The sequence below is a fragment of the Contarinia nasturtii genome, unplaced genomic scaffold (assembly GCF_009176525.2).
Source record: "Contarinia nasturtii isolate CC-2019 unplaced genomic scaffold, AAFC_CNas_1.1 Cnas_scaffold_810, whole genome shotgun sequence".
In the NCBI taxonomy this organism is placed as follows: domain Eukaryota; kingdom Metazoa; phylum Arthropoda; class Insecta; order Diptera; family Cecidomyiidae; genus Contarinia; species Contarinia nasturtii.
This window is the reverse complement of record NW_022198157.1, coordinates 3,165,095-3,189,702: the sequence shown is the minus strand read 5'-3', so window position 1 is coordinate 3,189,702 and position 24,608 is coordinate 3,165,095. Positions and strand designations below refer to the sequence as shown.

General features: G+C 35.9%; 1 protein-coding gene across 2 annotated transcripts in view; it reads right to left on the bottom strand.

Annotated features, from left to right (window-relative positions):
• The window catches only part of LOC116342060 (protein Tob1-like), a 110,915-nt gene that overhangs the window by 31,095 nt on the left and 55,212 nt on the right, over window positions 1–24,608 (bottom strand). Inside the window, exon 1 of one of the 2 annotated variants that reach the window (XM_031769545.1) lies at window positions 18,293–18,379. The exons of the other annotated variant lie outside the window; for it this stretch is intronic. The gene's annotated coding sequence lies outside the window, so the exon portion shown is untranslated. Of the gene's footprint in view, window positions 1–18,292; window positions 18,380–24,608 lie in introns of those variants that run through there. 2 annotated transcript variants of the gene reach the window in all.

Here is a 24,608-nt window from a genome sequence, read left to right as displayed (position 1 = left end):
AAATATTAAAGCAACGACCAAAGCACAAAGAAATATCAAGCAAAAATAATATTCTTCCCATTCAAAGTTGTGTGTTTTCGGTTGAACAACAAAGTTGAATATGTATGTTTGTGTGCCGCAAAATGGAACTTGACTTCATGAAAACTCGGTCGCAATAAAGCTGAAAAATACTCTCACACAGACAGCATGAGATACATACAGAGAGAGAGAAAGAGAGAGAGTCGATAGAAAGAGGACGAGAAAATTGAGATGAAAAAAGGCGGTTTGTGTATTGTGTATTTATGTGTTGTCTTGGTTGAAGTGTATTCGCTTCAACAAAGTCTCGCAATTTATATCTATTTTCATGCGCTACGCTCAATGCTTGTTATGTCATTTATGTGCTTACAATTAAATTGGGCCACATTGTTATATCCACTTAATTTATATCTCTTTTTTCTGTATGCAATCTCTTGCTTATTCATCTCATTGAGTGGCGCAATGTGCCGCAGTAAAATTGTGTATGCCGTGCTGTGCTTTTGGCTTGTCTAAATCCAGCATCTCTGATGATGGCCCTCGGTTTTCTCGTTAAAATGACAAAACGCAAACATCAATTTTGCCAGTTTTCATATTAAGCGGCTTAAAGATCAAAACTAAACACCATTCTATTTACCATACGCACGCATTTATACGGAACAAACAATGCAATTGTTTTGTGTTGTGAATATTCTTATTCATGCATGAGTTTTATAGTGATGTCTCTCACTCACAAAATAACCCACCACTCGTTCATAAATTCATTTTTTGTTCGTTGTTTCATTCATGTTCACCTCCCCCACGACACTGTCATTGCCACCACAAACATCACCATCATTCGCCGTATCTGGTTTTTTTTTGCTCTTCGTACTTAGCTCGGCGAAAACGGCACTAGAGCCGAAAAACTACCACAATTTATATTTATAAGATTGGCATTCACCAACTTTTCTACATAAACTCTGATGTAGTAACATTTATTCATTCGGCAAAAAGCGAAGAAAAACCATTTGGTAGATGTGTAATAAAGCGGTCCATGTCTCACGAATCACATATACGGCATTCCCAGTGGCAATAATCTTATTTATGCAAAAATATTCCAATATTTTTTAGTAAAATCTTTCAAAACCAACTTCCTACCACATGCATAAATATGTGGATTTTATGTGTGGCGTGCTGTTTACCAAAGTTGAACATTATTTGGCGCGCGCGTTGAAAAGGCAGTTTTGGTCTCTCTCTTTTTTTCCCCGGTTTTTGTTGTTGTTTGCCGTTTGTTTGCCACATTTTTCACGATAAGTGAATGAACAATAGATATAAATTGGCTTTTGCTTTCGTTTTGGTGAAACTATTTTCTATTCAAGTGAACTTAGTCAATTTTAACGTTGATCGCGTTCGTTTCCTGTTTCGTGTGTGCACGTTCAATTCAACAATGCTATTAAAGTGCAATTACTCTCGTAACCTAATATTCAATACTGATGAAAGATGTATTATTTACTTTGGTTTTGAAAATCTTTTCATACAAAGGGATTTACTTTGGTTTTTCTCTAAAATACAACCTATTTTAGTTTCCCCAAGGAGTATGGATTTCGGTTTCGGTTTCACAACCAAATTAAATTGATTGAATCGCACAACACAATTGACGAAATACGAAGCGGAACGAGAAAAGGCGAACGAATCCCAAAAACAATAACAAAAAAACGATGAGGAAATAACGATAACGAATCACTCGCTAAGAATATATTCACCTGTAGTATCATCTATATGAACATTATTGTGACAAAATACAAAGACGCATATCCATAAGGATAAGAAAAAAAGGAATGGAATCACTTCAATTCCCGTTGCTATTTCACTTCGAAAAACTGTTTACCTACAAAGAGCTTTGTGTTGTAAATCGCAATGAAAAGAAAATAAATGCGAATATAATATAGATCTCTAACAGTAAGTGTGTGTATGTAAAGTGCCGCATTTTTGGGGCGAAATTTTCCTCGAGCTTGATTTGTTTGCAAAGAAGATTCAATATTTGAATTTCGAAACAGAATGTTACATTGACAACGTTTGAAAGTTTTGTGGCTTATGCAAAAATAAATGCAATAATAACGAATAATACGAAGCGAAATGCTTGTCTCTCTCTCGCTCGCTCCCGTGCTCACTTTAGTCTACAGTGTCGCATTTCTCTTTTCGTTTCAATTTGACTGATTTGTCAGTTGTGTGTGTTCGACATTTTGAACACATATTTTCGACCCAAAGTCGAAATAGAAGCACACAAATATACAGTCAAATTGTATGGTTTATATATTTTTTTCTTTCTTTTTTTGCATAACGAGAAACGGAAAATGAGAACCATCTGCGAGTCAAATATGTATACAAATACATAAATAAGAAATCGTTATTTTTATCCAACACCAGAAATATATTCTGCTCATCCGGAGCGAAAATATCCACTATAACATTGTTTGTCGCACATACACACAAATCAAAATTACAATTTCCAGATTTCATTCGGTTTGCGTGCAAAATTTACTACTGCTTCATTATCGGTTCTTTTTGTTTTTGTTTGTTCACAATCATAAAAGTACAATCGTATATTTTCGCTTGTTTGTTTGTTTTTTTTTTGTTTTTTATATTATTTGCTTAAGTCATGCGTTTTTCTGTTTTTTTTTGTTTTGTTTCGTTCTCAAGAATTACATCACATCATGTGACATTCGCAATATATCGACGCTCTTGAGAGGATTGTGAAAGCACCAATAATAAGAACAATAGTCAAAAATCAGAGCAAGTGATAAATGTGATATTGTTCCCTTTTATTCAAGATTGTATCTCAATTTCAGTTTCGAATCAAATGCAAACGCATGCACACACACACAATGTGAATACGAGTAGTTTGAAACTGCTGAGTCATTCGTTCGATATTTTGAGCTCAATATTTGTTTGGCAAAAATATACATGCATTGTTTCGATTCGCTTGCATATATTTTTTCGTTGCCATCGTTCGCTTCGGAATATTGAAAATAAATCATCAAAAAATCGAAATGCAAAATCGGATACAATGAATGTGTGTGGTGTGAAAGAAATTAAACTTTTCTTCCCTTTCGGATATAGCAATTCAACTTTTTCCCCCTTTTTTTAGCACAAAAGCCTGAATGAAACGTTTTTTTCCCGTCTTCGCCATTTCTTACTAGCACATTTTCGCGTTATTCCTACACTGAATGTATTTAATGCAATTTCAAAATTGATTGTTACGATTATTATCAATAATTTTTTTTTTCGCTTGTCAAACGACGACTGAACAATTTCGTTTACGCACCACAATCAAATCGATTACACTTTGATTCGTTAGGGCCCCCGAAGCAAGCAAAACTTTTCACTTTATTTTTTTCGCTTGTCGATTTGCCTAATGGAAAACCGCAAATTGAACTGATGAAGAGAAAAAAAGAATGCTAAAATCATGGCCTCATATGTATAGGGACAAAACGAACCAGCAAAAAAAAGTTGGATGGAATAACTTTAACTTACAATACAACATAAGTCTATTTGATTCATTTATTTTATTGTATGATATCAAAATGCTGAAATTCGTATACTTAAGAACGCGTTGATATGTGCGTAGGCTTCTGGTTATATGGCTGCAAGGCATAAGCATGGAGAGAAATAGAGATAACAACAAATCTTCAGAAAACTGAATAAAAACAATGGTCTCTAGATGATATCATTAAGCGATATCTGATATGGAATTGCTACTGTGCGCAAGCTCTACTTTGTTCTTTCTTTTTTTCGAGTGTGTATCTTTCGATACAACGTAATCTCATTCTCGTAACTGGTCTCAGTCTTAACTTCATCATTTTATCTAGCGTTCAATCGGAACGCAAGAACCTGTATACGTATCGCATACATGTGTGTTTACAGCCATTAAGCGCGACAGATAATTTCTCAACTACGTCAATTTTTTGTATGCCTTAATAGTTTTTTTTTCTTCTCCCTCTCCATTTGTATGCGCGCCTGATGTGAACGTGAACAGAAAAAAGTATGAATTTCGGAGACCATGTCATGTGACACAATAAGCAAAAAACTTTTTGTCGAAAGTGATATTACGCACGAAATTGATTTATACTTTTAAGAACTGGAACATTTGTCGTCGCTTATCTCGGCTATCTGTTGCAAAATTCAACGCAACAAAGACGCAAATCCAATCAAAACACAGCCAACAGCGATAAATACTCTTTCACTGAAATATGTACGAGTGTGTGTATGGGTTTTGTGTGTGAATGTTTGTTTGACTTTGGTGAAAGTGCGTAGCAAAACTGAGTCGCACATTTCTCGAGCCAACAAGAAAGAGGGATGAGAATGGCTGCAAAGTAGAAAGTAATTCGCAAGGCATATACCAGGAATGAGAATAAGAAGAAGAATAAAGTAAAAGTAACATAAAACTAGCAATGAAAGCTCGTGTCATGCGAAAAACTTCGAGACATGATAATAACGAAAATCCAGCGCTCATTATTTTTATTCGACCATTAATACACGACGAAATGCAATCATGTTCAATGGCTGTTAGTATTTTGTCGTTTGCGATTTCAACATTTGCACTGTGCTCTCGTCACCCTCTGCATCAGCATCGTCATCGTCTCACGCTTATATGGTGTATGCCGCCATAAATAAACGATAAGCAAATTAAGCCAACACGATAAAAACATGAAGAAAAATGTTTATATATATATGAAAATCATCAACAAATCTGAAATGAAATGAGTTGCGCGTGATGATTTACGGGCAATGAAGAGTGTGAATGGTACTCGCGAGCCTGACAAAACTCATGTCACTGATTGTGTGCTATCGCAAAAATGAATCACAGCATTTCATGGGCATTTTGCCGTGAAAGAATGTTTTTGCAATGTTATTATATATTTTTCCAGGAAATGAGCGATTTTATTTCTTAAAGCTTTCTACAGCGATTTCATTTAAGAATGTGAACGATGTGGATTTTTTTGTTTGTTTGTTTGACACAATTTCGTGATTGGCGCGCCACATATTTCTGTTTGCACTGATATAAATTCGTGCCTGTCATCTTCATTGCATGTTTATTCGGAAAGAACGCGCATACAATCACAGAGAGAGGGAGAGAAAGAGAGAGAGACATATAACGTCTTTATATCCGTCATCTTCTTTCCGTGTTTACGATTTTAATTTTCACATTTTGCTAATTTTAGCAAAGCCGCTCATTTACACTCGATGCCTAATTAACGCTACAATCACCGAGAAAAAGAGTGCACGCCATTGCATTGGCAAAGTCAAAGAGACGCAAACGCATTCGCGAATGAACGAGAACAGAAACAACAAAAGGAGAAGATGAAGAGAATGAAGCAGCAATAAAAACATTTTGTTAAAGGTTATTCGATGCAAGTATTTGTTGGTTGCATGGGGAGAGTAGTGCACTATTAATTACAATGAACGTGGCTAATGATTGCTCTACTTTTAATGGTTTGTTTGTGTTCAGTCTTTAATTTTCACTTTGGTCTATTCGTACAGTGTGCAAGAGAGAGAGAGAGAGAGAGAGACTATACATACGCTAAACTCAAAACGCGGTGACAATGAAATGTAATTAGCAACTGAGCCGTGTTGCACATGGATACAAGCAAAGTAAAGCTAGAAAAATGAAATGATTCCAAAGTCAATGTAATAATAAAAAAATGCACTACATAATGTTTCCTCGTAATATATACGAACAAGCGCTCACTATCTCTCTCTCTCTCTCTCTCTCTCTCTCTCTCTCTCTCTCTCTTTTGTTTGCTGATTTCGTTTTTTTCTTACATTGTACAATAGTTGATTAAATAGTTAGCACCTTAATAGTGTGCCATAAATAACGAAATTAAGGTACACAGCGAAAAATGTCTATTTTTAGTATCTAGTGCTAAGTCCATGCTAAATCTTCAATTTTATTTTATTTTTTCTTCTTCTGCTTCTCCTCCTCTTCTTTCTTCTTCTACATCGTTGCAGTGTGCATGCCATTTTCTTTTCGACCATGGTTCATTAGCTGTGTATGAGTGTAAGTGAGTTGCAGTACATGACTGGGATGTTTTATTCGTTTAGCCAACACCCAATTTTATCGTCGACAATGCCAGTAGAGTTTCACTTGTAAAACTTTCACTGTTTCACGTTGTACAGAAGAAGATAAATGTCTTTTGTCCCTGTAAGAGATAACACTTTCCATTTCCATTCTCATTTCATTTTGGTGGTATGCCCGTGGCTACGAATTCCATGAGTCAGGCATTCCTAAGAAAAATGGCTTTTGTTTTACTCAGCATTACGCGGTGTATGCTTTTTGTAGTTTTAAAGACAACGAGGTGTAGTAAGGTGACGATATGAAAAATGAAAACTTGCAGAAAAAAATAGAGCTACGCTGAGAATTTGATACTGCCATGTCACATTCATACTGGATTCGAGTGGCTTCAAGCCATCACAAGGCGTTCGTTCAGTGCAATGAGGTCGATTGGTTTGCGGTGGCTAAAATACTTGACTTGACATTTTCCACACTAACACAAAACCATATTAATGCGCTTATTTTGTATGACAATGCGCACATTATGTTCGCGAGAAGATTTTGAGATTAAAAATACATTGGTAGATATAGTTTGTTGTGTTTAATTTCATTTACGCTGATGTTTAACCACGAGGTGCTGAGTTAATTAAAATTTTTGTCATTATCGTACCAATTACAATTTCGACCAAACTCAATTTTACCCAATTGTATAGTATATTATCGAATGAAATTCATTGAATATCGACAATCGAATTTTGATGCCAAAAATGAACAACTGAACTCTCCGAATTGCCATTGCAAAACTTATAATTTTACGAAAAGCGATGCAATCAAGCTTTATTTACAGCAAATTTCAATTCATTCAATGATGAGAGTGTTGGCGATGCACACATATTTTGGTTCATTCATTAATTTATAATGAATACCCTCATGATTCAATGCGCCAATTGGGTTTTCCGTCAGCGAGAAATGTTTATGCATTTTTCATAGTTAAAATCATAAATTTTTGCAATAAAAGCATAAAACGTTGAAACAAATATCCCAGATATCGAGCGAGAGGGGAGAAAGACGTACGAAAGTGATATGCAACATTTTGGATTATCGATTATTATAGAATATATCCATTCCCCCCCTGCCGTATTGTTCACAATTTCCATTTCGTCGTTTGCATATTTTCAATTTTAAATTTGTTTCTGCCAATTTCTTCGGAAACTTTATCGTTCAAGTGCAAAATATGGACGGATATTGCGGTATGGAAAAAAGATGGAAAACCGCATTCGATCAATGGTTTCAGCCCACGTTTTTTTCTCTCTCTCTCCCGTTTTTCCCTCCAAAAGAGGCGAATGCTCTTAAGGAATCGAGCCATTTCGCTGAATGTGAAATTAAAATGCATTTCGGTTTTATGCACAAACTTTTCATTTTCGCTTCGTTTCTTTCTTCGTCCTTTTCTCCCTCTCCCTCTTTCTCTTATTCTATGTATCAGCACATACTCGTTTCGTTCACATTTCATATTTTATGATTTTCAATTTTTGGTGTTTGTATCGTTTTTGCAGTGGGTGTTAATAATTAAGTTTTTGAAGCATTGGATCGAAAATGGTGGATTGCATTTGGTGCGCTCATGTCAGCAACTTGTTTGTTTTCGTTTTCTTTTCATTTTAATCCATATATCCATATCAAGCGAAGTGAGAACATTGACTTTCCAATCGAACAAATTCCCAAGAGAGTTTAACTGTAAATTGCTTATGTATATTGTATACATGTGTATGCATAACATGTTTACGTTCATTTTTCATTCGTTTGGCCATCCGAAAATTTTAATAAGCTTATCTTTATGGAATTCCACAGTTTTTGATGTTTTCTTGCTTCACTGACCGGACACATGCATGCCACATTTTTCGTTTCGCCCAAAATTTGAAATTTAATTTCCATATCAAAAATGATCTAGCGACGTTTGATATATGTGTAGCCACAGACGCCGGCTACTCTGCTGTTGATTTGTTAATAATTGAGAAAGTTTTAGCTTCATTTCAATTTGCCATTGCACGCTGCTTCATAAATTATGGCCATCAAACGAAATGTTAATGTACTTTCCTTTTTCAATTAAAGCCATAGCCGTGCGTTAGACGTTGTTTTAAGTTTGTCGTTTTCCTTTCAAAATCAAAAAAAAAAGAAATTATGAGATTTTCACTTGGGTATTTAATCAACCTTGACCGGTTATCGCGATTGCAGCATATCCGTGACGTAGATTGACGGCGTACAACTAAACACAACGATGAGGGAGTGCAAGAAGAAACAAAAGTCATCGCCAAGGAGTCTAAATGGTAAAGGAAATAAGGAACGGTGTGTCTCAAATTGTAATTAATTAAAGTCGTGGGATTTCTCGCTTTGCGTGAAGAAATACGGTGGCCGATTTGTTTCACAATCTTTTCGTTTCGTTTGCTTCTTTCTTCAAACAAATGTCCAAAAATTTAAATTGAAAACATTACTTTAATAAATTTCTTCGTTGCGTTTTGTATGCGCTTTGCACGATTTTCGTGTTGCTGTGTCAGAAATACGGTGTGAGTGTGAGAATGAAAGAAAACAAGGGAATAACGAACGAAAACTAATGAAAGCCTTTTTCGAAATAACAAATAGTCGAAAGTGTTTGCTTGAAGTTGTTCTTGATGTCGAATGAATGGATTCGCTTCATGATTGTACCTTTTTCTCCTTTGTAGTACCATTCACGCTGACACGAACGCAAACAAGATAGAATGGCTGATATTTTCATAAATTAACACGTGTAGTGCCAACAGGCGAAACAAAAGCGAGAGAAAAAGAAAAAGCGATCCCTTTTTCATCACGTCACTGCATCCTAGATGCGATAGACTTTTCAAGCTGCGAAAACTAATGCGCTTCCATTCGTTGCATTGTGTTTAATGATTATATTCAGGCACGAGCGGTGCGCAACGTGCTGGAGTTTGTGAAATGCAAAAGTTAGAGATAGAGAGAGAGAAGGGCAGCAATTCGAAACGAAAATGGAAAAATAATTAATCGTAGCACGTTGAAATAATACATTTTGTTGTTAGTTGCAAAGAGCTAGTCAAGCGTGAGCAACAATACACATGGAATTTTCCTTGTTCGCTTGCAAATGCGCAGAAAAAAAGAGAAGCGATTTGAAATTGAGAAATGCCGTTGCCAGAGTAGCAAACAACAAATGATTAAGTATATTTTCTTAATTGTTTTTAGTTTGTTCATTATCACACTTCTGGAAAATATATTGACGAACGGCGTGCGAAAAATTCATTTTGCTAAAATGAAAATGGCACTTACTTGAGACGACTATTTGTTTGGTCACACATCAAATGCGCCAATTTGTAAGTTCAGTCAATTGAAAATCGAACTCCCCTCTTCTCTATCTCTCTTTCGATCGTTTTTGCCGAGTGACGCACACAAAAAGGCTTACAAATTGGATTTGAGCTTTGTGTAAACAGACGCATTCGAATCGTCAAACTTTCTCATTAATTTGTTGATTGCAATCAATTTTGAAAGTTTAGCATGGTCGGTTGATTGATAGAAATGAGGGGCGAATGCACCATTGCTTCGTATAGTGCAGCACCGATTTTATCGCTGTTGCAAAGTTCCAACGACGTGATTATTACCAGTCATCCAAAAGGTAATTCTAGTTCAAACAATTTACCATTTGATTGGCCAAACGAAACGTGGCCAATAATAACCGAACGAAATTGCCAGAAGTCAACTTCAATCAAAATCAACGACCAATTTTGAACCAAACAAACCAATGGAAATAACATTAATGGAAGGAGCGCGAACGGACAAAAAAAATTGGCACAATCGCTTTAAAATAAACTCATTCGACAATTGCAACTCTTTGTTAATCACTGAACGAACATGTGTCGTATTTAGTTAAAATGTTCGGTGCTTTTTTTGTCATTTACACGGGCCAAACTGTACACTATTGTGTCGGTTGATATTATATTTGTTTGTTGATTGTTTGGTGTGTGTGTGTTCATGTCGGCAAACCAGAACGCCACAAATTATATTTAACCATTTTATTGCATGTAAACATATGTGTGGTCTCTATGGTCTCCTGCACCCTTGTTCTCTGTATGTTTCATGTACATACGTCTCGAAATTAAACAGAGCGAAAAAAAAATTTACGGCTTGCCGAAATCGATAATAATGCTGGTCTCTGCACGCGCTTGGTCACACAAAAACATCATCAATAAATATATCAAATGCGAACAAAATAATTTGTGGGCTGTCGAAAAAAAGGACACGGTGGTGCAGGGTAACGATATAGCGGTTTGATTTCAAATCTCGATATCACAAACTTTCAAATCACAAGCTTGTGATTATTATATTTTTGTTTGTTTTTGTCGTTGTTTCGTTTTATTTTTACATTGCTCGACATTTACTCTTATCGGCATGGTTCGGCTTATACATATGTATGTACGTATGTGTGTGTGTGCGCGCATAGAATTGTATTTCTTTTATGTCAGTTTTATGGGAAACCATAAAAATGAAACTTAAAAGAAATGAAATTGTGTCGCGTACACTTTACACAAATCGCTTTGGTTAAACCAAACAAATCAAGTACTATGCATCAGCACCGCACATTGGCGATTTTTACCCATATGTCCGTAGGGCGAATGCGGTTTTCGATGCATGTCGTGGTCATGACCATATTTTTCTAATCCTTTTAAGGGCATTTTGGCATAAACACATTCATATTTTTTTGAAAATTTAAACCAAAAACATTGAAACTCTATTGGCAGACATGTACAGTCGAATCATTCGGAAATTCATCATATCTGCACGATTCGTACATTTCAGTTCACTTGAACTGCCCAATACAATTTTTGTGAGTGATTTTCCGATGCGGTTCAGAACACACAAGGCTCCGATTTTTTATTGAAATGTTATTATTGGTGCTTTGCGAGGGGAAGAATTCGAGATTCAAGCACCGAAATTCGCGTGAATTTCATAGTGATTCCCACACAATATAGATAATCAAAAACATAAAGTGATTGATTTATTTGAAAGTCGCTCATTATTTTCAAAAATTCCACGGGAAATGCGTTGATGCGAATTTTGAGGAATCAACTAAATTGCCTATTATCACACATAACAAAGGAAAAATCTCTTAGTTATCGTCCCATTTATTCGGGTAGTTTGAATTTGATTTATTGGGGCCGTGCATTGACGTCATCCCCTTGGCTTATTGCTCTTTGATTTGATATTTCTTTTATTCGATGCTTATGTACGATTTCGACATTGCGCGCAATTTTTTTTTTTTCAACAAATCCATATTTTTTTTATTGCTTCTTTCGAAATTACTGCCATTCAAGTATCATGTCACTGAGCACAAAATCTCGGGACGAATATATGAGATTAAATATTGGAGCAAATAAAAAGATCGCCTCAAATGTTTTTCCGCTTCGATTCTCGACTAGATTAAAAAAAATGCCAAGCCCAATACAGAATTTTGTCCGGCATAAGTGCACTTTTATTTCGCATTTGATGGATGTATGGGGCATTTTTTGTTGTATTTCTGTTTTTTTTTACTGGATATTAATTCTCGTTCTATTCGAGCGAATTTAAAAGGACATCAGCAACAAACGCACACATTTTATGAGTTCGCATAAATTGAACATCGACATTGACTAGTGAACTAAAAAAAAAGAATACAATAAATGTGCAATGCTCTCATGTGAACAAATATTCCCATGGCAATCCATAGAATATGTGTTCATTGTACGGCATTTTTCGGTTGTACCTTCTATTTTTCCCTTTTGCAGCATGTTCGCAAAATTGTGGTTTGACACGTCTGCAGGGCCAATGAAGGTTAGAAACACCGTTCGATAGGTACAACCAGAATGACCAGACGCCGACATAACATACACACACAAAAAATTATATTCCCATTGGTATTAAAGTATGCACAATCTATCTCAGACTTTGCACAAAATTGTTTTGCATTGTAGACGTCGACGTCCGCTTATCTGTATGTTGACGACTCGAAAGCATATCGACAGATGGCTGCACACAATTTATACGAGAAAAAAAATATATATCTCAGAACCAACCGAAAAATATCTTTCAATTTGATTCGAGTCGATTATACGGATTTTTGGCGTTAGCATCATCAATATTTGCTTAAGCCAGTTGCTGACCCATTTAATTCGGTTATCGTAATACCACCACCAACGATGCGAAACGAAAACAAACGAACAAAAGCAGAAGCAACAACAATAAAAATAAATCAATTTAATAAATTCTCAATACAGACAAAAGAGAGAGAGGGAGAGGAAGAGAACAAGAAAGATTTTGGAATGAAAAGAAAAAGCATAAATGAAAATGTATATACAATACGCGTTCAATGCTATAATCTGAATGATGGCGAAAAAGATAAAAGCGACCAAGTCTCGTTTATTTCATTTATATCATTTGCCGGGATTTTTATTATTTTTAGCTGTTGCTATAGATTGATGATCATTGTGGAATGGCGTTTTCGTCAGCATTAAGCACACTATGCACAGAAAAAGCAATACAAATAAATGCCAATAAAAAGCGCGCGCGAAAAGAAAGCAAACTCAAATAATTCAGCCTGCATACACACACAGTAAGAGAGACAGACACACACAATTGGTGTGCAACATATCGTGCGCCTTTTGGTCGCGTTTTTATATGGCGTGTAATATTCTTGAAGCAAACACATAAAAACTTGGAAAATAGTACAAATTATTTTTTATTGCATTTACAGCATAAATAATCGTATTTCTGTGAGTCAAAACATCAATTTATGGCTATTTAATGGTGGACATTTCTATAACGTTTGTCGTCTCATCAGAGAGAAAGAGTCCCTTTTCGATTTGTCAATGCTTTGTTCATTTCGAATGCTTTAATTGTGGCGTCTATATTACGTATGTTGTGCTCGTTTGTGCTTATGGAATATACATTTTAACTTTGTCTGGTTTATTTCACATTCAGTCTGTATTCGACCGCAATAGAATACCGCCACCAAACCGGAATGGACATTCATCTTTGGTAAATTTCTAATTTGTGTCTGAACAATTCCCAAGTTTTCGTGCAGGTTATGGCCAAAATGGGCCGTTTAATCGAAAAAACAAATACGAAAAATTTCAAGCTAAATATAATTAAGAAATGTTCTAACCCCATTACCTAATTACGACATTTCGGTTAAAGAGGCGAATGTGGCTCAAATGAATGAACCGAAACAAAATGCCGGAGGGACAGAGAGACGGGGCGACACCAACTTATACTATATATATATATACATATCGTCGGCTGAATGAAATCAGAATTTATGTTCGCCAAATGAAAACAAATGCAGACTTTGCTTAGGACTACACCACATGCGAAATGCTAAAACTCCAACGGAGTATACGTTCTTTCTTCCCAACATTTTCCGTCGTTTAGTTTGTATAAACTGATATTTACAACCAAAGCTGCATGGTTCAAACCTCAAAAATCAAAATGGAGAAAAATTGCACAAAATACTTAAACGAAAATTAAAATGTGTTTTCGAAATAGAATGTGTGTGTGTCGCGAAACCTCGGCTAGAACGAAGCCGATTTTAAATCCTTTTAAGGGTGTTTAGTATTTGTACGAAATATTATTATTATTATTTGTGTGCTTGTACAATATGTACATTGTACATAGAGTTTTTGGTGCACGGCCATTCTACGTCATTTAAATGTAAAATTTTATGTGTTACTCCTGTCTGGTGCGAAAGGATCACGAGCCATCGCATGTGCACCAACGAAAATTTCATTTTCTTCATACAGTTGTAACTTATTCTGTCTATTTTCGTCTAGCTGTCTGTGGGATGGTTTGGTGTGTGTTTTTGTTTTTTCCCTCAGCTAAAACCAGATGTTCATTCCGTCTGCACATGATATACGTATATGTAGTATGGGCAACGTGCGAGACACAGTATACAAAACATGCAATTTAGGCGCAGTTGACGGGAATTATGTTTCGTCTAACACACAAATACAAAACACATTCGCTCGCTCGCTCACTCCGACTTTCAGTCCTGTCTCTTTTTCCAACTCTTCATCCATTTACATTTGCTTTTGTATTTTAACAAGGTTTTTACTCAACAAAAGAACCAAGTTTTGTAGATTGCGTTTCGCTGTACCTTGATCTTTTCCGTCCCTTTTCTCTCTCGCAAGCTCTGTCGACCTCTCTCTCTCTCTCCCTTTCGTCGTTGTGTTGAAAAATCGATTCCGAATTTTCACACAATTTATTGTAATGCTACAATATTTTCGTGGGCTAACACAATATCATATTTTGTGTCCGACACACTCAATCTGAATCCATTTGTGAAATATCGAATAAAAAGAGTGAAAGCAAGTTAGAATGTGAATGAAAACGTGGCATCGGAACATTCAAAAGCCAATTATGCAAACGCTTGCTATTGTCAAAATGGTAGCTTTGAGAATTGCTCGCACCGACAAAAAAGAAATGGGAACGAGAGCACAAACAAATATCGATCTGATTCGAAAAATACTGACTGACTGAAGTAGACTGCAATGAAAGGGCATAAAAGAAACATTTGAATAAACGGAAAATATTCGAAAGGAACGAAAAAAAAATAAGCTTCGTATTGATACCAATAGTCAAATGGATCGAAAAGATTTCGTTCTTTGCAGAGCGAAAATTTCCATAAAATCATTTTCATGTGTATTTGAGTTTATGTATTTGTAGTATACACACATCAATTTGAGAAGATGATGGCTGTGGTATTTGCATGGAAAATATTCACAAGAAATATGTGATCCCATTATCGTCATAAATTTTTCTTTAAATTCCAATTTACGAAGAATGATCGAAACGCATTCTCAAACCCAAGATATTCGAATATGGGCGACGATATCGAAACGATTATATCCATATAGAATCATTTCTAAATGTATATATTCAAATGCATTTTACATCAAAATACACAAAATCCAAAATATCTCTCTTATCGAATTGTTACAATGGCCCATTGAAATATCCATACATTACACATTACCAAGCGTGTCAATTGCTATCAGTAAATTTACATTTTCGACTAATGTTATATTGAAATTGATATCGTTTGTCAGACGATGAGACGATGTTGAAACGGTATGTCGTCGACTGATTTTCTGTAATGAAATGAATATGGTTGTGAATGTGGCAGTGCGGCAGTGCGAACAGTGTTCGCTTCTCAATCAGATGATACAGTGTTCGACATAGTTTGTGTTTAATGCCATTTCCGAATGTCGTATGTGGATAACCTGTTTGTGTTTGTCGACCGAATTGGCTTCATATTATCGAAATGTTTAAGCATCACAAGTAAATGAAATTTTCTTTGATCGTTTCACATTTCGGTCGATATATGTATGTGTGCTTTCCTCAAACGTAGCATTCGAAACATGTTCAGCGACAAAATTCCACTTTTCCACAGTAATCTATACTATTTTCACATTGTACAACACAGGAATCATGCATTTGAAAATAGCAAACGCGCCGCCGACACAATGTAACATACTTTGTGATTCTTTTTTACTTCTTTCCTTTCAAAAACATCAAATAGATGCTGCCTTCGAATTTTCATTGTTCTGACTCTTTTGTCATACAACTCATGCATGCGCTTGCAAATGAAGTAACGAACGCGTTACAAAACTTTGTTCGTGTCGTTGCCAATTTTAATGAAAAAGGAAACTTCACAAATTTTCACAAAACTTTATATTAATGTTGCCATGAACATATATGAACGAGGACAAGAAGAAGAATAAGGCGTGTGTCATAGTGTAGATTTTGTAAAGTTCATGATGAAATCTGAGCGAAGACGAGCATATAATAATATGATGTGCGTTTAATGTGCAATAAAAAATAGACATGATATCGTCGACCGTATTTAACGAAACAATGAAAGTCATCAACAATCGTCGAATTGCTTATTAAATAGTGTCGACAATTTATTATTTGAAAAGTCTCTTCGAGGTGAAAATGTAATTTATTCACCATAACGAGCGGCCACATGCACACACACACACACACACACACACATACGCACACGCTTATACACCCAGATACAATCTGTTCGATCACTTTGTAAATGTCGGGTCATTAATAAATTTTAAACTTCGCACCCAATGCACACAAAGTGACGAATGACAAGGACAAGATAAACACGAACACCAATCGAACATCAAAGGGTCTACCACTGTAAATATCTCTGAAATGACTAAAACGGTAAAATCGGGAGTTTTTTTTTTCGTTGTTTTTAAACTTTATCATGGCTGTTTCTAGTTCAAATAAAAATGTTTTCCATTTGTTTTGGAAGCTAATTTTTGAAACTTTATTTTTAAGTGCGCCAACATGATATTCGAAATGAAAACACATTCAAGCCATATTACAAAATGGATTTGTACACATATCGTATGCAAACAATTAAATTCACAGTTAAAAATAGTTTTTTCCATCTAAAGATACATTGTATATACGTTGCCTATGTTCATTGCTCGTATTTCTTTTTTGTATGTTCCTAACTACCCTAAGTTGTGCGGCTTCATCGAATTATGTGCATTTTCTGTAATTTTGTTTGTTGTGTCTTTCGGGTGTGCGGCGAATAGAGCGAGAAAAAAAAACGGTAACACTTTTGCGATCGAAAAGTGGAACGAAAAGTGTATAAATGCATAGTGATAATCTAAAGTGCTTTTCCTTCAAAGTGGAATATTCGCATTTTAAAATTGACGTTTCATTTGCATGATAGTGAAAAATGTGCAATTATACCTACTTGTAGTCATATCACACAGGCCCTGAATCGTTTGCATGCTCGTTTGAAAATGCCAACTTCAAAATCCAATCCACCCCACCATGGATAAAGCGCACAAACCGGCATGAATAAAAAAAAATGAAGAAGAATGAAACAACAATGAAATTGAAGAGAAAATCAACGGAACATACACACATCGTTTTGTACATGAACACACTTGGATTTCGCACTTGGGCGGGAAAATAACGGGATATTTACGTAATTCAAAGTAGTGAAGCAATCTTTACACATGCATACCGACATATCATCGTGTGCAAAACTAATTTAAAATGCAAAAAGTACAAAAGCGAATCTGTGAATCTCTCCTTTTGTGTATGTGTGTGTGTGTGTGTAGCACACTTTCGTTTAAATGAATCCTTTTGTTCGATTATGTGAAATGAATTTTTAATCAGGGCATCCACAAGACCTTTCAAAATTGATTCAAACAGGACAAGGAAAATCTAGTTGAAATCCACTTACTTACCGTGCAAATAACGTAAGTATCGGCCACGTCATTCACAGTTTAGTGAGTGAATAAAAAGTAGTGTAATTATTTAATTTTCCCAGATTAATTTCGTGGCCCAATTAGAGTCATGTAATGGGTTACGCTTGTGGTAAACACGCTGATATAAATTTGATGGAATTCCCTTTGAAATTGAGATTCGAATGAAGCCGTAATGTCGACATTATCCAGTAATTGAGTCGCATGTGGCAATATGCTCTTCGAACTTTAACATTCAAAATAATTGCCGAATTAAATATTTATTTCGTATTCTATCTATTCCCTTCAATCACTGACAACATTCATTCCGAAAAAAAATGTCACACTCACGCAAACTGGCTTTGGTTTTCAATTTTTTTTCTCTTTCTCTCCATTCTTCTGCTGTTCCGATTCTGCTTTTCATCGATTATTATCTTTATGCTTTTGAAAAAGTTACTTAATTTTTCCTCTATATAAATTCACTTTGTGCGGATATTAAAGCCATGAAGATGATTACGCCAAAGCTATTACAAGAAAAGAAACACAACTCCATTTGTAAAGTAAGATATTAGCTGGAAGAAAGTAATTTTAACTGATACTGCATTTGTGCAAAGCATCACTTTAATTATGCTCAAGGAAAATGAAGCTATATTCACTTGAACATCAATTCATTTCTATACACAAACAATGTTGTTATTTCCCATTAATTTTGATCTTAATTTCTTGATGTTGTGCTTGGTATTTTCCATTAAAAATTATTCCTCCCCCACTCACACATACACCGACATAAAAAAAACACACGAAGCAATAAGAAGGTTTAAGTAGTAAACCCCTTATGCATGGCTTGTCCGTCTTATCTCCATGCATATTTCATTAAACTTTATTTTTTTTCGGATGGATTTTTATTTGATAGTAAAAATTCATAAAAAAACATGGCTTGAATAGAGTTATTTCTCACCCGTTGTCCTTCATCACTCTCGGTCTATATTGATCAATTGACATGGTTAACAAGATTTTGGTTAGAATATTCTTTTTGGGTGAATCCATTTGAATTTTTAATCGTAAATGTCGATCGATCGCGTGCGGCCTGGGTTTTGTGCAAGTGTATGTTTGTTTTTACCGCTGGGCGTTCCTTTATTACCCATAAAACACGAAAAAGCTTGAGTTTCGCTGAAACGACAAAACATTCACGATGCTGTTCGTCGGTTACCATTTCATTTTCTACGGTATTTTTGTTTTCAGAGAGGGTATCATAAATATGTGTGTGTGTGTGCATATCAAATGTAGACATTTTAATTTGATATTTTTTCGGCGAGAAACTTGTGAAACCATATTTCAGCCGGGGCGAAAAAAAACGAGAGTCTTCGGTCGTCTGTGCACAATGTGCATTGACGGTTTACATATTAAATGTCATAAAATGTGCGAAAACAACAAACCCGACAAGCAAACAGGATAAATGTAAAGAACAACGAAAAAATGTGAATCTCGAAGCATTTTTATAAGCTAAATAATATTATGAAAAAAGTTTTCATCAGTAGAAAGTATAAAAATATGCACAAAAATATGCTTGCTTATCACTTTTTGTTGAAGCTTCTGTCTGCTTTTAAAAAAAGAATTCAATTGAAGCGATGAGAGCGAGAGAGAGAAAGAGGAAGAGAGTAAAAAAACATAGAATGATCAAAGTAATTTGGTGTGCGGTGAGGAGGTGGCAAAAAATGCAATGTAACATGAGTAATACGAGTGAAAAAAATTATTAAGTGCTAAGTAAAATCTCTTGTCTGCGTATTTTCTAAAGAAGCGCTCTTCGGATTTCTCTTCACTCACTCCGTCACTCACAATTTACTACTGCTGTTTTTTTTTTTTCGAAGCTTTTGTGCTGTGCCTTTTGTTTACTGCAATTTAGCTAAACCGAACACTGCACTAGATATATACAAAGAATGCTCTCATTGTTACACACCGATGCGAACGACTTTTTATTTGGGTGAGGAAAAAAGAAATTCTCTAGCTAAGCGAGAGTGAGAAAAAAAAGCATTGCATGTGTGCTATGATAAAGTGATTCCATTTCGTCTTTGATGCACAGACAAAAAAAAAAATCCTTCGCCACAGTAACAAAAAATAAAAGAAAAATCGTTGAGAGTGTAAAATGAAAACCGCCGCCTTTACTCATTGCCAATTTTTTTTGCTGGGTAATTTAAGTGTGCATGTAATGAATGGCATGCAAAAAGAAGACAAAAGATAACATTAATTTGGAGAAAATATGCAGAGAAAGAGAAGAGTTAAGTGCCTACGTACAACATGCGCTTGCTCGCCCGCCCTTATCTCAAGTGAAAAAGCAGCATAAAAAAATGCCGATTTTTGCCACCAAATCAGGCTGCCTTGGTTTTATGTTACACCGTCGTTGCTGCCCTGACTGCAATCTCGCTATTTCAGTCAATTAATCATTGAAATTTCAACGGATAATTGTTGAAGACAATTGATATGCGTCCGCAAAATATAAATCAAATTCAGCCAACAGATAAATTTGAAGAAGCTCCATCATCATCATCATCATCATCAGTTGTATTGTATTTGGCTATCCATTAGATGCCATTTTTCATGAAAATGAAAGATCAATCGTCATGACGTTGGTTTTTTTTGTTCACCCTCCTTTCTCAAGGGGTGTCCATCGCAGAGACTGCTTTTCGCCTAATGCTCCAAATTAATGGCATCTCTTTAGATGGATAATGCAAATCCAGTTTGGTGAATTTTGCAATTTCTCTAATTATTTTGACTTGTTAAATTACGTAGACCGAGCGAATGAGATTCAGCGTTATGGAGCGTAGAAAAAAATCGGTACAACGTAAGCCGTTCTCGTATACGGGCTCATTAAGAGCCATCATTACATCTATCTGCTTGCCAATTAAAGTGTTATTACATGCCATCTACATGTATGGACGGCCATAAACGATTACACACATTGCTGTGCCTGCCAAGAATGAAGGGTGAACCAAATGTGGCGCGTTCGCATACGATGCGTGTATATGTGCAGCAGTTCGGCATTTCAAATGTGCATTGCATAGAACCCCATGAAATGTGGTTAACGAATTACGTTGTCAAATGGTAGCTCATGATCCCATTCATTTCTCTGCGATATTCATTTATACGATTGTTTGATGGGTTAGCTCTCGTGAATGCGACGGAAAGGGAGAGCGAGAGAAAAATATCTATCATTAAAAATGTCTATCACATTTTAGGTGTTGGCGACAATACAATGGCCGAGCATACGAAACCACAATCAAGTCGACTGCATAAAGTCTGTTCATTTTTCTGTCAGTATCATTGCTATTCATGCAATGCACTGAAATGAATGGTGATGCGTGCAAACTATATTATACGCATCCATATAACACGCTCAACTTGGATTTTGTATCGATTATTATGGCCTGCTCCCAATTCAGATAAAAAACCATTTGAATGTTGGGTGCGATTGTGTGCAGATGCTGCAAAATAGCACCCATTCGCATTCAATGTTTTACGCTTGCCATTTATGTGTGTTTGTGTGAGTGAGTGAGTGTGAACACAGACCCACCTATCCTTACTATAGCTGCCATTTTGAGTTAGTGTATCATCGTGTCTCGTTTCACTCTAGCAAGCAATCAGCTGTTTTTAGTATGTCACACTTACAATTATTCGTTATTCGCAAATATTTTGTGTCTAAACGATGAAAATTGCTTGCACACATTGACAAAGCGGTTTCACAAAAGTGTCTGTGTTTGTGTCTGTGGCACGGGTGAATATGATTGAAAATTGTGCTAATCCCAACACGTGAAAACTCCAAAATCAACTTTTCAGTGAAAAGCCATTTCGATAAAAAGCAAACACAGACACACAATTGCCGCTGGTAATGGTTATATATGCCAAACACATGCAAAATTGTGTCGCATAACAATATTTGCGTTCGTATTGTTCGTAAACGCCAACATCATCTCGTCGGTCACACATATTTGATGTGCCATTCCCGTTTTGTTCACGCAGAAAATTCAGTCATTTGGAATTCCACATTTCGCATACAATCAAAGACCAGACAGCACAGAATTTTCTTTCAGAGTGAAATAATACGAACCATACATAGAAAACCAATAAGGGCGTTTGATGCTTATATTTTAAATATTCACGATTAGGGGTTTGCTTTCTCAAATTTCATATAAATTTCGATTGTCGGCATTGCTACGACATTTTCAAAGTTATTTCGTCTCTTCTATATGCCATACTAATAATGAGAAATGAACGAAAGAGAATTGGAGCAAGACTCAATGTCAATTTTTATGGTTGCCGAAAAGGATTTTGTCAAGCCCATTATACTTAAACCGTACATTATATATGGCGTATTCAGCATATCTATTGTGTCTGGCTCTGCTTCAAACAGATGAAATCGAGAAAATTCGATACTTTTTCACATTTTGTCTGCATGCTCCGTTGATTGTAATGGCAAGTAGCAGAGATGGAAGTGGAATGAGCGATGTGGTGTCGTCTAAACCCGATTTGCCGAAGCCAAATATAGGTTCGGGTTTGATAAAGAGCTCGTTAAAAGGGAAACACATTCATTTTCATTATCAGATTTAACTTCAGTTGCCGCTTTTCAGACATATTTCTTCTCTATACTCGAAATATGGCAAGCACTTTATAAAAATTCACCGTCAATTTCATGTGCAGACAACGTTGAGCATTCTCAATGTGATGAAGACGACGGCAACGGCAACGACGACGATGACTACGACAACGAAGGTGGTGGAGGCGGCGGTGACGATGGAGATGCTATTCGAAACGCACGTAGTAACACGCCAGTGTCTGTGTGTGGTTGTTGCGCCATATTATATACGGGCCAAGCGTTTATTGAATGGGTGGCATTGCTACTGTTTGTGCCCGATGCACATTTATATCATTTTTTTGCGAATGTGGTACAAAACGATACACACTGCTTTTGAATTGCGAAAAAAAGAATGGTAGACGCTCGAAAATCATGCCATTCGCAGCTAACCGAAAGACACAATTGCAAAATATTCACCCTTCACAATCATTCTGAAAACCGAAACGAAACATGAAATGAAAAAAAAACGCACACACAATTCCAAATGTTTTGCAGTTTTGAGAGTACTGCCCCAGATTTTATTGATTTTTTCTCCGTTCATTCTGTCTGCACCCTGTGCTCCACTGTCTGTGCTTCCATTTCGATGTTTTTGTTGGTGGTGTTGCTGATGCTTATGTGTTACAATTATGGTATTATTTTGAATCTTTTCTCCCTTTCTCTCCCTGTGCTGTGTCTTTCTCAATCGTTTTTTCTCGCATTTGCCTAATAAATTACAAAGTTTATTTGCTCATTTCGTTGCATGCAGCATGGATTTGTGATTAGAGCAATATTTTGTGCTGTCGTTACAGGACGCTTTATTTATGTGCAATTTTTTTTTTCGAATTTATATCACTTTTCGCTTTGGTCTGTTCCAGTTAAGGGCCATCATTTTCACTAAATTATCATTTCATGTCATTGAAATTGGGGAACATTGGGATAAAAAAGAACTTCTTTTTTGCTACTATGCAAATGATGTATCTCAAATATCGCATAATTGTATATTCATTTGAATCAATTTTTCGTAAATGTGTGTGTGTTTGCGTAAACCCAAATATTCGTTTCAATCCTTTTGGAAAAAATTCTCTTATATAGAAAAAATCCGGCAAAAAAAACACTTGCATCTTTGAATAAATTGGTAAGAGTGGCAAATGTGGCACACTGTCTGTGCTTCTCTATGTGTGCAGACGACTGAAACGAATGGAATGGACCAGTTATGTTCCTTTCAGACTTACCAAATAATGAATCATAAAAGGCACACACACACAAAATAAATAAATAAATGAAAATGGCTGGTGAGCCTTTGGTCTGATTTAATAAAATTATTTGGCTTGCTTCTGAAATTGCACGCACGAGTTAAGCATATATAACCATATTATTTATGTGAAAAAATCATTTGCGATTTTCGTGTGCAAGTTTCGGGAATTTCTCTCTCTCTCTGTCCTCTTTCCGTTGGTCGACTATTAAAACTGCGATTTTATTTTCTGTTAGACCAAAAACGTGCCATGCACATTTTTATAAATTAAATAATAAAAATAGACTCCAAATAGTTCACGTTTCATAGAATGCGCTCACACTTTTTTTTCATAAAGGAAATGGTAAAACTGTATTTTTTGCTGCTTATGACATTGCACGCGTCGAAATGACAGCTCTTTTTTCACAGCCGCCGGATTAACCCACTGAAATATTGTACAGTACATTTACCATGAATCAGCTGATGGGAAATTTTTTCTGTTCGCCGCAAAATAGTGGCACAATCTCTTTTTTCTCTCTCTCTCGTCAACCAGGAAAAAGACTGAAACTGAATTTTCCTCTATCCATGTTTGCATCACGGAGGCATGTTTAATATTAAGTGCTCGTGCTGGTCTCTCTTTGTTTCTTTCCGGAAATTTAATTTTAAAAACGTTGCCTTGTTATGCAAATAAAAGTCAATATCGTACGAAATACAGCAACAACACCAACAACGATGTTTTATGTATCGATTCGCAGGAAATGTAACGAGCGAATAGATTGCCAGCCCGTGACCCAACAATGTCGATGTGCAACGCTTTCATAATATAGAAAAATTGGGGCAAATTCGACATTTTTTCGTCGTTTTTCCGATTGTTTTTTTGCTGCCTTTCTTCACCTCAGTTGCTCGTAATTTTCTCCCCCTCTCTCTCTGCCCATGTATTCACATACACAACAGTGCATATGCCGGTGTTTTTTTTTACAAATTTTTGCACCGTTGTCAACGGGAGCGCCGTGCGCAAATCACGTTGATTGCTCCGTTTCACTCTCGCTCGTTCGTTCACTCACTCCACATTCATAATATGTATATTTATGGTCGTGTGATTTTTGCCAATTATCTTGGACAGTTTTGTGCATATATTTTATTTTTAGAGCATTTCACTCAATTTTACTACATGTATTCCAAATGGGGTTGTCACAGGCGGCTGTGAATGAATATCTCATTTTAGTTTTTTTCGTATTGTATTGAAATTTGCATAAAAATAGACATACAACCATCGCATTGTTACGTAATGTGTTCGAGTCCCAATAGTGAACGAGAGAGAAGGACAGAGAGTTCGAGTAAGAGGGAAGGAAGGATCGGTGTCACTCACAAGAGAATTGCCATGGAACATAAAAAACATAAAAAAGCAAATAGCCAAAATAGAGCTTAAATATATAG